Consider the following 15,499-nt stretch of genomic DNA (forward strand, 5'->3'; position numbering starts at 1 on the left):
TATGCAAGCATCTTTACTGTCGGTTTGCGCACTGCGTCAATACTGTATATGCGTTGCTCGCTAGACATGGAAACTTTTTTTACGAATTATATGAGAATCTTACCTTTAGCGGATTCTTTTTCCTCCAGAAATTCCATTTCTTTTATGATGTAGTGCAGTATTTGTTTCAGTAAACAAACAAAGCGTAACACAAACAGTGGAAGAAATTATTCGATGTGATCCTGAACTGAAAAATCTTCTTTAATTACCATATACTGAAACGGTATAAGGATACGGTGATTCGGTAGTAGTAAAATACTGGGTCCAGACTAAGCAGAGACATTAGACTATTTTATTTCAGTACCTTAAATTTACATCACACACTGGTAGCCAGTGGACCTTTATTAAAAAAATAATTATTGCACTGTGACCCCCTAAAACCGTAATGTATACAAATTCGCCGATTGAGAACAAATTCAGGAATAATTTAAATGCGCTCAATAGATTAGACCACTTGTCACAATTATTTTATATATAAGCAATGCAAGTTAGTTCAGAAGTGCCAATAAGTGATGGCTTCAAAGAAATATTAAAACTACAGTTATTCAAAAAGTTAAAATAGTTTCGAAGGCACCAGTAATTAACAATGTAGAATAATTATTTAAATGCGGACCTATTAGACCACTCATCAAAATTATTTTAAAAACACAAATAAATGCAAAGTAGCTTCCGAGGCTCCAATAACATGACCCAGAACTATTCAAATGCGCCCCAAAAGACAGCTCAGATCACTGATGGGGAATCGTATTAAAATACCAGTAAAGAAAAATAGTGTAATTACAATCAAGGGTTTACCGACAAAGAACACTTAAACTGGCCTGAGAAACGAGCAAAACCCGGTATTTACATTCGGCATCTGGAGCGAGACGCCTTGCCAACCAATTTACATGGGTAGAATACAACTAGCTTTTAGAGGTCTAAAACAGGAAGGTAACCTGGTTACCGCACGTATAACAGCATCTTAACTAAATGCGTATATCTGAAATCTTCGAAAATGTACAGTTTGAAACGGGTTTCCAATTACGACTCCTTTCAATTTATCATTCAAGAACGCAAATGCCGAAAAGTGCCAAATTCGGGTTCAAGTCCCGGTCCGGCATAAATTTTCGCTGTCGTCATTCCATCATACAGCTGATGGTTGTCCATAATAGCAAGTGCGAATACGTTTCATGTATTTCATAAATGCTATAGTCGCCGCAGTGCCTATTCTTTCGGACATGACTGCATGCTCAGAGGAACACTGCGTCGTAATTTTGAACAACACAGGCTCTGCAATATCGAATTAAGTTCGTTCATTTCGTTGGCCCACTAGTATGAAATACGGCAGACGGGAGCTCACCAATAACTTCCTTTATATGAAGGTGATAACTGTCACACAGACTCGCGCGTAAGTAAACTTCAGTGAATTACATTCGTGGCGAAATTAAACGTGACTCCCCCACATCTAACGTTCCACAACAGGTTTGGAGGTGATGACCCCCGGTTTGGAGGTGACGACTATACATGTAGCTACCCACAAAATTGCCACCTCCTAACATTAAAAGCTGTCAGCTTCAAAAATCATCGCTCTCCACGATCCTGGGCCACCTTCACGTCTCGCTGACTACTGGCGACCCTTCCCTGTTTACTGCTCAAGTCTTTTTTTCCATTCTCGGGCTTATGTGGAGTATGCCGGCAGTAACAGCGCGTGCTGAACAGTTTCAAGTTTAAAGCACTGCCGCCAGCTTAAACATTACAGATCGAAACAGACATATCATATATGTACTTTATACATGATGACATTATTCGTCAAAGGCACTTAGTGCGTAACAGAACGTCAGTTGATTTCTAAAAGTTTTAATTATAACGTCAAGAAAATCAAACTGTGAGATGGTTAGCAAGCTTGACACGCATTCGGGAGGACGACGGTTCAAGCCCGCGTCCGATATTTCTGATTTTGGTTCCCCATGATTTCCCTAAATCGCTTCAGGTAGATGCCAGGATGGTTCCTTTGAAAGGGCACGGCCGACTTTCTTCCCCATCCTTCCCTAATTCGATGGGACCGATGATCTCCTTCTTTGGTTCCCTTCCTCCAAATCAACCAACCAAACAACTTAAGCTGCTAACACGACCCTCTTCTACATATTTATCTTTCAGTGGGATACATAGACGGACTGTGACCACCGCCTATGTGCGAAGTCAACGTGCAATAACTATTCAAAGGCAACAGGTGGCAGCACTAGCGATAGAAGGTACATAAAGACTGTCTGCGGGACGTGGAAAACAGTGCAGTTGTTGTCGTAATGTGGAAGCAGAGTGATTTGTCTGACGTGTGAAAGGACATGATCGTTGGATTTTGGGCGAGCTATGGAAACATTTCCGAAACGGTTAATTTTGTAAACCGTTTGCGAGTCGCTACCAACAGTGCCTTCTCAACAACAGTTCAAGTTACGTTGCTGCGAATGTGTCTCTATAGCAGGCAACTGGTTCACGCTCCCATGCTGACTGCTGTTCAGAGGCGAACAAGGCTGGGATTTGCACACCAGTATCGCAACTGGACGTCCTCTGAGTGGCGACAGATGGCCTTTTCAGATGCTCCATCGCCATGAAAAGTCGGAAAGCAAACACCCACCAACAATGATTGGAATGAGACAGCCTGGAAGAAGGAAAAGGGTTTCGTGGCATTCCATGAGCTGTCTCGTGATTCTAGAAGGCGCAGTGGATCGACACAGGTGTGTATCTATCCGTATGGACCTTGTACACCCTCGCATGCAGTCTGATTTTCCTCGGCATTATGTCAGCTACCAGCACGACACTGTACCGTTCCACACAACTCGCCGTGTACGAGTGTTTTTACAAGAGCAATAAGATTAGTTTACAATACACCCCTACCCTCAGATATAATCATAATCATTAATATATGTCATTATCTGGATCGGACTTGGCGCACCATGAATCAGCAACCGAGAAAAATAGCGCAGCTCGCCACGGCACTGTAGTCGTCATGACTCTACCGTCGGTACCTTCCTGCACGTCTCTTACGGGTAGACGCTGCTAAAGATGGTTACTGAAGCGACTGCCAGTAACTGGACATTATACATCCCAACGATGTGTGAATATGAGTCCAAGGCTGTAGATGTTTGTATTTTGTTTCTTCAGGTAATTTTACAACTAGAAAACATCCTCGTCCTCATTCTGGCAATGCGTGCCACGCAGTGGTTTCTTCATATAAGGAAAGGGAAAGGAAACATTGGTGCACGTCAAGAGAATACCAGGGGGAGGCTAAATTTGATAGCCCAAGAAGAAGAATGCGGGACTATTAGCTGAGGTATGTCGCGGAGCCTCCTGCGGTACTACGTCTTAAGGGCCCCTGGTAACCCCGTAAGGAGTTTTGGATAGTATATGTTTGTAACGATTTGTCGCTCAGGTGCACACACCGTTAGCAGCACATTATACCAGTTCCAACAATCTCTCAGTAACACGTCGGCAGATGATTGTTGAGACTTACCAATTGTCGGTGGTAGAGAGTCTGCTTGTATTCACTGCTTGCTTTGCTCTTTGGTTCGGGGTCATAGCGACACGCCTAGCACTCGGCCATGGTGATTGTATGGCCAGTGAAATCTAGGTACGCCTAATATTTAGGCCCCTCCCTTGCCGTAACAGTCGCAGAACCTATCGAGCGGTGACGCTTGTCGCGTTCCAAATGCCGTTCAAGACGTTGCAAACCAATGCATGACATATTTCACACTATCGCCTCGAACGTCATACGCTGGTCTTCGAGCACCGGGGCCCCTACTTCTCTTGCGATTCTCGGTTCATACAGAGATAATATTTGCCACTCCCTCTTTGTTGTGGAGACTTGTTTGGCAACACTTGAATCCTACCACTGTGTCACGTAATGGTGCATTTTTGCCACATACTTCCATGAACTCAGCAAAGTTCCCCTTCGTAAACAGAAAAGTAGTAACCGGACAACTATTCACTTTATTGGCCGGCTGCGACATTTTGTGGTGTCTCCTCTGGCAGTAAGCTAAGGTAGTATGGAGCGAGGACTTCATTCCGTACAGGGACTGGAGGCCTACATGGAAACAAACTATAAATTAATTTCGTAGCTTTTTTGAGCTGATAGTGAAAAATGTATATATATTCGTCGTATAATCGGTGAGAGGTAGTGGTGATCAGTCATCACAAAACAGATACATGGCTGGGGATGTGGCCTTGCTGCCGCGACCGCACAGTGCTGGAAGTGGGGCTGCCTCGTCGGCAGGCTCCAGAGGCTGCGGCTGGCGGCTGGCCTTCCCCCAGGATTTATGCCCCGCCCTACACCACAATAAATCTGCGTCTGCCTGGAAAATGCGGCTCCGGAGCTGTGGGTCTTCCGCGCAAGGGTTCTCCAAATTAACACCACTCGACGTCACTCGCGCTGTGAACTAACTACCGTCACCAGATTAGATTCCTTATACATGTGTTACTGAATACTGCGTCATTTAGAATTCAATCCTGAATAGTAAAACGAAGAGAAAATAAGATACGGAGAAAATTTCATTATGGTGCTAGAAAGCGAGGTTTATTTTTGGACAGATAACACTTCTGCTGAGGTGACATAATTCAGGGATTGTGTTATGCACATGTATAAATGGCGGTAATCGCGTACACGAGGTGTAAAAGGACAGTGCTTAGGAGGAGCTGTCGTTTGTTCTCAGTCGATTCACGTGGAAAGGTTTTCGACGTCATTGATGCCTAGCAACGGGAATTAACAGAAATAGGAATGGTAGTAGGAGTTACACGCATGGGACCCTCCATCGTTGGTGAATTCAGTATTTGTAGATCCACAGAGTGTGCAGAGAATGCTAAATTTCAGGCATTACCTCTCATCACGAAATACAACAGTGACGGACGGTTTTCACCTGATGACGGAGAATAGCGGCATTTCAGTTGAGTTGTCAGTGCTAACAGACAAGCAATGCTGCTTGAAATAACCGCAAAAGTCAGTGTTCGACGTGCGACTAGCACATGCATTAGGACAGGCTGTAGCATCAGACGACGGACGTAGTGCCTTTGCTAACAGCACGACATCGCATGCAACACGTCTCCTGGGATCGTGACCACATCGATTGGAGCCTCTGCGGCTGGAAAACCGTTGCCTGGTCATATGAATCCCTGTCTCAGTTGGTAAGAGCAGATAGTAGGATATGGCACATACCTCAGGTAATCATGGACCAAGCTTGTCAACAAGGCACTGTGCAAACTGCTGGTGGGCCGGCAGTGGTGGCCGAGCGGTTCTAGGCGCTACAGTTTGGAACCGCACGACCACTTCGGTCACAGGTTCCAATCCTGCCTCGGGCATGGATGTGTGAGATGTCCTTAGGTTAGTTTGTCTTAAGTAGTTCTAAGTTCTAGGGGACTGATGACCTCAGAAGTTAAGTCCCATAGTGCTCAGAGCCATTTGAAGCCAAACTGCTGGTGGCTCCGTAATATTGTGGGCTGAGTTTACATGGAGTGAATTGGTTCCTGTGGTCAAACTGAACCGATCATTGACTGAAAAAGGTTATGTTCGGCTACTTGGAGACCATTTGCAGCCATTCATGGGCTTCATTTTTATGGAAGACAAAGCGCCATGTCACCAGGCCACAACTGTTCACGGCTGGTTTGAGAAACTTTCTGGGTAGTTCGAAAGATCATTTGTCCACAAAGATTGGCCGACGTGAATCCCATCGACCGTTTTGGAACACAATTGAGAGGACAGTTAGTGTACAAAATGCTGCACCAGCAACACTTTCGCAAACATGGAGAGCTATAGAGATAGTATGGCTCAATATGCCAGCTGGGACCTTCGATGCCAAGTCGAATGACGGCACTATTCCAGAAAAACGGAAGTCCGACACGATATTATGAGGTATCTTATGACCTTTGTGACCTCAGTGTATCAATTCAAAAGAAATTTGAAAACATATCTCATTAATAACTTGTGTATATTACATGATTATCAACATCCAAGAACTGAAAATGAGTGTTAGCGGCACGGTTTGTACATTTTCGGCTATTAGAAGTGCAGCATCATGCCGAATGCCTGCAACAATGTCAAACTGCCATGAAGCGCACTATGTTTTAATGACTAGCATTTCACTACATCTACTGTACATAAGGAAAGCGGGTTTCTCATTCCGAAATCGAATCTGAATATTGTTTGTATGTGGGAAGATAATACTATTCCTTGTTAATAAGCATACGTCTCAAATCCACTTTGGCTGGATAGTAGCTTATCAAGACTGCCGTTTATCGCTTCACGATATTGCTGCTAATGTTGATTAGGATCCCACGACTGTCTTAGGAAGAAGCACCTATGGGTTTACGAAAGCCATGCCTTAACGACCCCACGTAACTAGCGCCAGAGGGGACATGTATGTTGTTCACCTGCAGATGCACTACCTCAATGACCCCACGTAACTAGTACCAGTGAGGACAGGTATATTGTTTGCTCTGTCATGTAGGATCATAAAGCCATGTCACCTAGACTGAGGTAAGTTGCAGTAAGACAGATATCGCCATGGACAGTGCGATGACGCCAGCAGCACCCTGGACTGTCAGCATGAGGACCATTGTTGCGCCTTCTCTTGATGCAGCAGAGAAAGGCTTGCCAACATTGGTGCGCGCAACGGCAAAACTGCACACAATGGTGCACCACGTCATTATTTTAGATGAGTTACGGTCCTGCCTACAGCAGGAGCGACCAAGATATCGCCTCGTGAGGTGTGCCCTGTCTCGAGCGCCGTAGCGCACGGCCTAGGGGCACGCTGCGCCCACTGCACGGCAAGTTCTCTGAGAGTGAGAAGGGAGAAACTGTGAATGCACCACATTTAAATCACTGTGCAGTGGCACTGCATGCGACTGGGTATAATAATTCACATTTCTCAACAGCACAGATCACAAACAAAACAAATTTTCAGCATTAGTTAATTGTTTTTGACACACTGAAGGCATAAGAAGGTGGCTGCGTTGTGGGTAGCCACATGTATACTCGTAATTTTTATATGGTACAGACTGTCGGAGTACGGACAGACGGGGCAGATTTTCACGCTCTGGTTACCTCATCATCGTGACTTATTTAGTTTCATAGCCGAAAAAAGGTATTTCACACACTTACACTGATGAAATATTGTAGCACTTTTGCAATCTTGTTAGGGTGACATATAAACACTAGTTGAGGAAAACTACGTAGACGTCATGAACCATTTTAATATGAAAGAATTTGTCTTTTGAATCGGGATTACTTTGCAGATCAGTTATATCTGCACACGCACAGGTGCATTTTCAACAAATGGCGAATGGAAAACATATGTAACATTGGCATTATCATGAAAACCTTTAGAAAACTATCCTTGCAGGTCTTTCAGATTCACAATAAATTCTTCAAATCTTGTATTTTATTTACCTTCAATGAGATTAGGGAAGTGGACTGTGTTTATCAGAAGCCGTCCCTTATATTGTGCCCTTTTCTTTTTAAATGCGTCCCAGTCAAATCAGAACTACATTGTTTTACACTTTGCAATGTCTTACTGTGGACAATATACAGTGAAATCTAATTAAAATACAAGGTCTGCAATCCGTTCCTGATGTTGTACTTTTTGTTCCTGAACTTCTTTTCCTCCATAAATTCAATTATAGCGGGTTTTAAATCGAAAAATCATTCCAGGCATTTCGCCAGGATTAAATGAAATTACTTTGCAAAAGACACAGTGGATGGGAAAAATCGCAACACCAAAAACAATCTAGAGCAATGAAATTTCGGGAATACATTTGTATGGTTAGAATTTGTTAACGAGTAACCCGGCAACATCACAGGCAAATGCAAGAGCGAGATAAGCCATTGCAAATGTGAAATTCTGTTACATTAATAACCGGTGGTATCGGAAGAATGTTGAATGTAAGCATGCAAACGTACATGCGTTGTGTTGCACAGGTGGCGGATGTCAGTTTGTGGGACTTGATCGGCCTGTTGGACTTGATCGGCCTGTTGGACTTGATCGGGCTGTTGGACTTGATCGGGCTGTTGGACCTGATCGGCCAATACAGGGGCGGTTATTGCTGGTTGTGGATGACGCTGGAGTTGTTGTCCAATGATGTCCAAATTGTGTTCGACCGGAGACATATCTGGTGATCGAGCACGTTAACGCCACATGTCTGCACTCTGTAAAGCATGTTGGCCTACAACAACGGTTTGTCGGCGACAGTTATCTTGTCAGAAAACACTCCCTGTTCATGAATGACGGCACAACGGGTCGAATCATCAGTCTGACGTACAAATTTTTCAGTAAGGGTGGGGGTGACCACGAAAGTGCTCTTTCTATCATACGAAATCGCACCTGGAACATAGCTCCAGCTGTAGGTCCAGTGTGTCTAGCACTCACAAAGGTTGGTTGTAGGCCCTCAACTGGGCTCCTCGTAACCAACACATGGGCATCACCGTCACCGAGGCAAAACCAGCTTTCATCAGAGTACCTCCTCCCTACCCTCCAGCGAACTCTTATCTGACGCCAGTGAAGTCGAAAATGGCGATAGTTTGGGATCACTGAACGCGCGATATAGGGCGTCTGGCTCGGAGTTTCCCTTGCGGTAGCCGATTCGTAACGGATCATTATGGTGCCACAAGCTGCTCAGATTGCTGCTGCAGATGCAGTACGATGCGCCGGAGCCACACACAAACACGATGGTCATCCCTCGCAGTTGCGATCACACATTTTCGTGACCAGCGATGCCAACAATCATGTACATTGATGCATTCACTTCATGTCTATCTGAAATTTTGCAGAAAGAACATCCAGTTTGTGGTAGCCCCTTCGACCATAGATACTAGTAGACTGGCCTTGCTGTGCAGAAGCTATGGGGCTAGTGTGGCTCCAACATAAACCACGTGACTATTGGCAAAACGTGGCAGGATTTCAAATCATCGGTCTGCCATCCTATGTTTGTATCGGATTTTCCCCACATTTCTCAATTGACTGCCAAACGCTTCCAACAAAAACTACTTTTTTATTTGTGAAAAATTATGCCAGAACTACATTTGACCTGGATTTGTTCAAAGTACCATTTATAAAATCTAACAAATACATCGAACGCCACTCTGGTGGGCAGCGGGACGAAATTACTATAAACTATCAATTACAGTAAAAAGTCGTTAAAATTCTTTTAAACAGTAAGAGTGGGCTCGTGTCAAAACTTTAAACATTGTATTCGCCACGTTTCGAGCTTTAGTCACTTATAAAAGAAAATGGGCTAAGGGAATTATGTCAAACATAGGTGTCAAAACTGTTTACTTTAGGAGCAGGTCCATTTTATAGCATCAATTTTAGGTGCACTTCAAAGGTTCAGTTCCCACTATTTTTACAAAAGTTTAAACTATCAGTTTAAAAAAAATGATATTTTAGGTGATAGGTGAGACTTTGCAGTTTCAGAAAATAATTTTGGAGTCTAGGTTTAAAAATGACAGACACTGTAAATACAAATTATAGATATACATTGTAAATAATAACTAACCTATCAAAACACTTCTCCGCGAAGTGCTTCGAGCAGAGGCGCGTATGTGCAGACGGGTTAAAGTTTTTCCATTTCAGGGCTTGTATCCAAAGCTGCCTTCGGTTTTCATCCTTACGGAACCTATGAGTAGCAACAAGAAACGATTATACTCACTTCTGTAACCGAATTATCACAGATACTTTCCAAAATGTAATATCAGTCTGACTTTACAGGCATCACTTTCAACACTTTAATTTACACGTAATACTCTATTTCAAGTGTAAAAAACATATAAAAGTCACTTCAGCAGATTTCAATAAACGCATCTGCACCATCTTAGACACACTTACACGTGAAATGTAATGCCATTTCCCCGACAAAACGCTGAGTACAGCCATAAGCGCAACACGAAACAACCATGTTTTGCCAACATTCACGTGACTTCAGCCCAGAGATGTTGGAGCCACGAAAATGACGTCAGGGCCAGTCTATTATATTTATGGTCGAAGGATAGCCCCAACGCTCGTCGTCGTTTAAAGTCTCTGAGTTGTTGCCTCAAAGACCTTCTTCACTGACATCAACTCACCACGTCCAGTGCCAAAGATACTAACGTTATTTAAGGCAAACCTCATTTTCATGCTCAGGTGACGTCACTCCTATGCGACTGGAGCGAAATTTGAATAAACCGTCTTTCAGATGGGGAGACATGCCTATGAACTTACGTTTATGTCACACAGTTCCAAGATTTTCTTTCCCGTCGTTTTATAATTCGTTGATAATTTATTTTCTGTCTCGCTAAACGTTCATTCCAACACAGGAAAATTACTGAACATCAAGTCTTAGACGTTTGCTGTATATTTTGCCTGGAGTGCGCTGCCTCATAGACGTGAGAACTCGACAGTGGGTAATGTGATGTAGTGGTTGTCTAGCGTGAACTTAGTAGCCGCTAACGTTAACAAGAATAAATGATGACTGACTTGAAACCCTCAGCTGCCGATAGGTGTTGTTGATATACCTCGATGTGGACAGCTGAAAATGCGTGCCCCGACCCGGACTCGAACCCGGGATCTCCTGCTTGCATGGCAGACGCTCTATCCATCTGAGCCACCGAGGACACAGATGAATAGCGTGACTGCAGGGACTTATCCCTTGCACGCTTCCCGTGAGACTCACATTCCCAACTGTCCACAATTCTAACGATGTAATGGACTTTATAGACATTTGCCCATTCACAATTGTGGACAGTTGGGAATGTGAGTCTCACGGGAAGCGTGCAAGGGATAAGTCCCTGCAGTCGCGCTTTTCATCTGTGTCCTCGGTGGCTCAGACAGCCGGCGCGGTAGCTCAGCGCGTTCGGTCAGACAGCTGGTTGGCATCTGTAATAAAAAACTGAGTGGAAGGATCAACAAATGAACTTGACCGGATGTCATGTGACGACCGCAACGACCAAACACAACGATCAACAACGAACAAAATGAAAAAAAAAGATGGATAGAGCGTCTGCCGTGTAAGCAGGAGATCCTGGGTTCGTGTCCCGGTCAGGGCACACTTTTTCAGCTGTCCACATCGAGATATATCAACAACACCTGTCAGGAGCTGAGGGTTTCAGTCAGTCATCATTTATTCCAGGGAAAAGCTGCACAGTCATCTACAGTATCTGTTCTTTCGAGAACAGTTACTGTCTTCATATATATATATAGTTAACAAGAATGCCAGTGCGTTTCTCGCATTTTTTAGCTATCCTCGGCTGTTAAAGTCAGATGGCTCACCGACATGTCTTCCTTTCATTGTCTCTACAACCACTTAAGTAAATGGTACATTAATCGATGAATACCCCCTAATACTCTACACTACATTACTCGTGCAGTCTCCAAACAAACTCGCAATATACACTGTACCTTAACATCCAACACAAATCATGTCCGCCCTGGAGAAGAAAGCTGCAACTAGTTCAGGTCTGAAAGGAAATAAACAAAGTAAGAATACGGAAAGTAGGTAAATTTTTGCAAGCTGTCACTAGATGTTGGATATTTTGGTGGATGAAAGACTAAATGAAAGAATTACATCCTGGGAACATTTTATCAAAAGTACGCAGTCAGTGGGATACAAACATTAGGAAGTAATGAAAAATGACGCAGGAAACAAAATAAAATAGTGCAATACTTACCGTACACAATATCATGACGATGAAGAAGTAGTAGAACTAAGGAAGAAGCGACAAGGCATCGAATACATTTATGATGATCGTTTCAAGAAATAAGAAGGTAAAAGGTATCACAGGACAGTTTGCAGGAGACTAAATGCTAGCAGAACAGTCTGAATGCAAGTGTTTTAGCACTCTGAAGTACCGGCAGAAATCACTAGTGCACATAGGGCTTATCAGACTTTGGGTCACTTGTTACGACACATCACTAGTTACGACACATGGACACGGGACACAGGACACAATTCCCGAATAGTGTTTAGTGGCGCAGTTGTGTTGCGGTTGGTCTGCTGGTGGAGGCGACAGGTGGCAGAATCGACCCGTAACAGAGGGTCGCGCAGAGGTCACAAAGCCAGGGCCCAGCGCCACCTCTTATCGCTGGTTTGCAGCGGCTGCGAGGCACGTATGTGGCCTCGTTATCTCCCATCCCGTGATGTCACAAAGGGGACTGTAATGCCACCCAGTCATTGTCACAAAAGGTACGCCCCTTATTTCCTTAAGGTCAGAGCAAATGTAGCAATGTTACTAATATCAGGATGTGTTGGATATAACCACGGACAGACTGCGAACTGAAACTCAGATACTTTATGTTCTATCAGTATCCATGGCTACGCATATTACTTGTCAGACCTAAGTATTGTCATTGGAGTTTTTGCTTGACTTGTTAAGTATCATTTTTTGCTGACGTATTGAATATGAGACAACCGCTAAAGTAAATGGTACATTAATCGATGAACACTCCCTAATACTCTACACTACATTATATATGGGAAGATAGTCTCAGAAGAAATGAGGTTTTCACGTAACTGTACGAGATTTTACTTAGGTGCTGAAACAGTGTATGATAGATTACTGGTGGTCATCAATTATCCATGAAATGAGCTGTTTCGTTGTATCAGAATACAGGGTGGTCAGAAATAGTCTGAAAAGCTTGTAAGGGCACTGCAAGGTAGGACGGGCTGAGAAATAACTGTTAAGAAAAAAACTCAATACACTTCGCCTTTTCCGATTTACTTAGCATTGATGTTTGAAACGTCCCCTAAGAAAAATTATAAATGACTGTGCTTAAACTGACACACAATATTTTTGGCGCAAAGTATCTGACTTTCAACAATCCCTACAAAAGAATGGCCCTGACTAACAATAACCTATACCTTTCATGAACCACTTACCTCCCAAAAATCTTCGTTACTCAAACTACTGCAATACAGCGGGCGCCAATACTGCCAGCTAAATAAAAGATTATAACTACTGAAGACACTAACTACTGATAGGAATAGTTAGCAAATAAAAGAGTTTGATAGAGAACAAACAATGTATTTACCTTAATAGTGTTCTAAAGTCATTATATATATATATATATATATATCAGTTCATGACATCCAGTCTTACAAATTTACTGTCTCAGATGGACACACGTCCAGATCATCCGCTCTCAAAACTCCGCCATCTCTCTCCCCACATCCACCACTGCTGGCGGCTCACCTCCAACTGCGCAACGCTACGCGCTGTTAACAGCCAACTGCCCAACACTACAATAGCATATATTACAACAATGACAACCAGCCTCAGACTGCACACAGCACAGTCAGTGATTTTCATACAGAGAGCTACGTGGCGTTACCAATATAAAAACCTAAACAGCCTACTTACATGTTAATGTATCAGCCAGTTGCACGCGCAAATTCAAGTAAATTCACCCGCTAAAGTGCGGTGATACACAGACATCTGTGGCCGGTGAGTTACCACTTGTTGAAATCTCATTACCAATTAAAATTTGCCTTTCTCGGAAGTGATGAATTTAAACTAAGCTAGTGAAAGTTACATTTGTTCAGTTTGAATAAACCAGACGAAATACACGTCTGGCGACACTCTCTTTGGCAGGCTACTTGAGCTTAAGCGCGCAACTACCTGACTGGCTAACTTCAGCGCTAATTACATCGGAAACGGCGCAACGTATCGAGGTATTTTCTTAACAATTATTTCTCAGAATACCCTACTCTGCAACACCCTTACAAACTTCTTCTGACATCTTTCACGCAATAAATACATTGAGACAGCTTACCTCCGAAACGCCATCATCAACATCGATTTAGAGATGAAAAACAGTTTCAGGTATTTTACTAGTTCTTCTAGCGGCGCACTATATTTTTGTATTGCTTCCAGAATGTCCAACAAATCCTCAGATACTTTACTTACAAATGCAATCGATTTTGTTACTACATATTTCCCAATCTACCTAGTGTCATACCGTATGTGTCAGATGTGATTAATATGAGTTTTGTGTGACACAGACGTCTATGAGAACTATTTATCCTGAGTGCCCTATGGCTAAATATATAGTGGAAGACTTTATAAAAATCCTTTAGGTAACGGTCGACACTCTTTTTCACCATCCCGTAATTTCGCCAGTCTTTGTGTAATGATAAGGCGCTGTAATAATTATGTAGCGCATATGGAAGATGCGTCGCATAGATATGGTAGAAAGAGTCTGTTTGCAGACTGTTAAGACAATTACATACAGTATGAAAATAGACATTTGCTTCTGAACAGCAATTCTGTGTGCTAATCTTCTGAATATGAATATTTACTATCAAATACAGTCTTGATCAAAAAATTATTTATTCCGGTGACCAGTTTGGAGCACAACTGTGCTCATCTTCTGAAGATGACCACAGTTGTAGTCGAAACCGGTCACTGGAATAGATAATTTATGATCAAGACTGTTTTTGATAGTAAATATTTGTAATAACATTGATCACTGTCTCCTCCTACTATGTATTCAAAAGTAATTCTGAATATGAGTTATATGTGTATTCAATATACTAAGTTTACAGCCAACCAGCTGCAAAAGTTTAACGTAAAAAACCTTTACCATATTTCGATATCACTAAGAATATTTTCTTCAAAAGGCAGCTACATAAATTACATGATATTAAAATTGTTTAGGAGTGGTAATTGTATATACAGATATATTTCCAATTTAACGTCATGTAATTTATGTGCCCTCTTTCTGAAAAAGCTACCCTTAGCGCTAGCTAGATATCGTTAAGGTTTTTACATTAAACTTATGAATTAGGTTTGCTGTAAACTTTATAAACTGAAAAGTTTCTTACCGGCGCTGCTATCAGTTATATTTAAAATTGCGGGTTATGTGTGTCTCAATAGAAGTTTGTCCACCAAATACTGGTTGTATACTTAGTGAACAGACTGCTTTTAGCTTGTAATGAAAAGTATTTGTCGTGCCATGGTTCATTTTAAATGCGAGAATTTCAGATTACGTGTGGCCGTGACCGTTATGGACACAAATTTGAAAATACAAATTACTCTAATAAATCGCATTTATTTATTGTCGAACCATGCCTTTGGGAGTATTTTACCTCCATCATCAATTGACTTTATATCACTTAAAAACGCGTACTTTTGTGTGACGCGTTTTGCATCGTATCTGCCAGGAGAAATCACCCACATATAATTGCAAGGAGAGCAGTAATTTAAATGTAAATTTATTACAGTGGTGACAGGCTCCTTTTCTAGACTACTTACGTCCTAGACACTTTCTATAAAGTTAACTAACAAGTGTACATAACATATAAAGGTTAATGTTTCCAACGGTGGTAAATATATGTAAAATGGTTCAAATGGTTCAATGGCTCTGAGCACTATGCGACTTAACTTCTGAGGTCATCAGTCGCCTAGAACTCAGAACTAATTAAACCTAACTAACCTAAGGACATCACACACATCCATACCCGAGGCAGGATT

The 15,499-nt window shown here is 42.5% G+C and overlaps 1 protein-coding gene across 1 annotated transcript in view; it reads left to right on the forward strand.

Annotated features, from left to right (window-relative positions):
* The window catches only part of LOC126188427 (uncharacterized), a 641,976-nt gene that overhangs the window by 83,951 nt on the left and 542,526 nt on the right, over positions 1-15,499 (forward strand). The window lies entirely within an intron of this gene.

This window comes from Schistocerca cancellata, chromosome 5, assembly GCF_023864275.1.
Source record: "Schistocerca cancellata isolate TAMUIC-IGC-003103 chromosome 5, iqSchCanc2.1, whole genome shotgun sequence".
Lineage (NCBI taxonomy): Eukaryota > Metazoa > Arthropoda > Insecta > Orthoptera > Acrididae > Schistocerca > Schistocerca cancellata.